Source organism: Aptenodytes forsteri, unplaced genomic scaffold (assembly GCF_000699145.1).
Source record: "Aptenodytes forsteri isolate BGI_AS27 unplaced genomic scaffold, ASM69914v1 Scaffold66, whole genome shotgun sequence".
Taxonomy (NCBI): Eukaryota; Metazoa; Chordata; class Aves; order Sphenisciformes; family Spheniscidae; genus Aptenodytes; species Aptenodytes forsteri.
Window position 1 is genome coordinate 4509765 of NW_008795131.1, and position 2950 is coordinate 4512714.

Sequence of the window (2950 nt, forward strand, 5' to 3'; positions counted from 1 at the left end):
CCCCGCCCGCCCCCCCCTCCCAGCCGTGCCACCCTCACGGTCGTGCTACCCTCAGCCGTGCCACCTTCACAGCTGTACCACGCTTACAGTCGTGCCACCCTCCGTCGTGCCACCCTCAGCCGTGCCACCCTCACGGCCATGCCACGCTCACAGCTGTGCCACCCTCAGCTGTGCCACCCTCACAGCCGTGCCACCCTCATACTCGTGCTACCCTCAGCCGTGCCACCTTCACAGCTGTGCCACCCTCAGCCGTGCTACACTCACAGCCGTGCCACCCTCACGGCCCTGTCCTGCTCACAGCCCCAACACCCTCACAGCCACATCCCACTCAGAGCCGTGTCACGCTCACACGACGCTTAGCCCAGGAAGGAAGGAGAATTCGTGACCGCAGGGCGGTGGGAGAAGCACAAACGCCCGTCCCAGGCAGTGACCACGGCTCCGGCTCTCGCCGCCTCCTCACCCGAGGCCAGGCCCCGCGGGGAGGCCGGTGGCGAGAGCGGTGCCGGCGGCGGGGGAGCGCCGCGGTAGGTGGCACTGCCCGTCCACGTTTGCGGCCACAAGGCCCGGAGCGATCCCGGCTGCAGCCTGACGATCCCTGGCTGGGGCAGGAGCGCTAGGCCTGGCCTCCCCGCGCAACCGTGCTTCCCGGGGGAGCAGATTTTAACCATCGTGGACACTCGGTGGTTAAAACCAACACTTGATTTCTTTAAAACCAACAGTAAGTGATCGATGTAGCCTGAAATAAGACCGCAGTCCGGGGCTGCTGAACTGAAACAGGTTGCTCCTCTCCCACCCCTATTGCCCTGTCCCAGATCTGTCTGTTCCTGGTTTAGGCACAGACACAGGACATAACAGATTTCAGCGCTGGGGACACGAGGGACTGGCAGTTGGAAAGAGAAACCTGCTCGCCTTAAGGACATTACTCCAGATTTGGTCTGCACCTCACCTGGAATTAACTTCTTGCTGATGGGTAACATCAAATGAACTGTCAGTCTCCCACCATTTCCTTCTGAATAAGATCCTCGCCAGAGGGGCCAAGGACTGGAAGGCCCCAGTTGATGGGGAGATACGCTTGAACAGGGACGAGCCGAGCGTTACTGCCCTGCTGCACACAGACAGCGACCAACACGGGGATCTGCGTCACCCAGGAAGGAGCGGGAGGGCTGCAGGGTCAGGGCAGTGTCCTCTCCTTCCATGTCACAACCAGGCGCAGCCAAGATCGGGTACCTCGCTCGAGAGACTGTCTTACCTCCGGTTTACCCTGCCATACCTTCCTCTCATTTCCTTATCAGACTGAGCACCTCGAGTAAGAAAAGTACGTGCTGTGCCACCAGTACCATTGCCTTGGCTTTCTTCTTTGCCCCGGGCTGTCTGGTTATGGCTAATTGCTCTGCTTCTTACCTTTATCATTCCATTTATTCTGTATTACTTGTTCCTCCACGGCAGGCACAGTGAAACAAGTAGCAAAGAGTCAGCCTCAAGCAGTAGCATGTATTAATATTGCGCTAGGATGATTTTAGAGAGCTCTTCGCCTTCCCAGCCCGGCCGTTGCTCTGGGGAGAGCAGCTGTTTGATATCCTGTAAGTGCTCTGGGAGGCAGCGTCAAAAAGAGGAGCACGTGGCCACCTGCACCGCAGCAGAGCCTTTGTGCGAGGGTCTTCATCACTGTCAGAAGAAACGCACATCTGGTTTTGGTGTGAAAGCTCATCAAGTGGGTGGGTAAGTGCTGCCCGGGAGTTGCACCCTCCCGTGCTGTCGTGGTTTAATTTCAGTCGGCAACTAAGCACCACGCAGCCGCTCGCTCACTCCCCCCAACCCGGCGGGATGGGGGAGAGAATTGGAAGAGCACAAGTGAGAAAAACTCGTGGGTTGGGATAAAAACAGTTTAATAATTGAAATAAAATGATAATAATAATATGATAATAATAATAATACACAAAACAAGTGATGCACAGTGCAATTGCTCACCACCCGCCGACCGATGCCCAGCCAGTCCCCGAGCAGCGGCCCCCCCGGCCAGCTTTCCCCAGTTTATGTACTGAGCATGACGTCCCATGGTATGGAATGTCCCTTTGGCCAGTTTGGCTGTGCCCCCTCCCAGCTTCTTGTGCACCTCCAGCCTTCTCAGTCGGTAGAGCATGGGAAGCTGAAAAGTCCTTGGCTAGTGTAAGCACTGCTCAGCAACAACTAAAACATCGGTGCGTTATCAACTTTGTTCTCATCCTAAATCCAAAACACTGTACCAGCTACTAGGAAGGAAATTAACTCTATTCCTGCCGAAACCAGGACATGTGCGCAGCCAGGTGCCGTGTAATGCAGCCACTGCCGGCGGGCTGGTTTGAACCCTGCCACTGTGCCCTGTGCCAGACAGCTCCGGGGCCTGAGTCGGGATGGAGAGCGGGGAAACCCCCAGCACCCACCACGCGGCAGCACCTCCCGGCACTTCACTCCGTCCTGGAAAGCCTTTCTGGCGCCCACAACGTCAGTGGGTTCGACGGGGTGGCTGCGTCGAAGCCGGGGTCTCGGCTGACACCCGCTGCCGCTCTGCGACTCCGCAGCATCTGGGACGGACTCAGGCGGAGCTGCTTTGGGTTTGAAATTTCAAAGCCAGGAATGTCAGTGTTGCCTTCCCAACTTCTCTGCTTGGCATAAATTTCCACCAAACCCACGCTCAGGGACCTTTTTTGGTTTTGTTCCTTTTGTCACCATTTTATTTTGTGATTTATTATTTTTAAAACTTTTTAATACATATTTAAAGCTCTTCCTTTCTTCTTGTCTTCTGTTCTTAAAATGGTGCCGAAATGTGCGTTTTGACAGCAGCCCCCGCTTTTGTGAGGCCCTAATAAATCCGTGACTGAAAGCAGACTGACACCGCTGCATGGGTTTATAAAGCAACGAAACCAGCCGAGAGCTGGGTAAAGACGCTGTGGGTTTAGGGAATAACTCCACT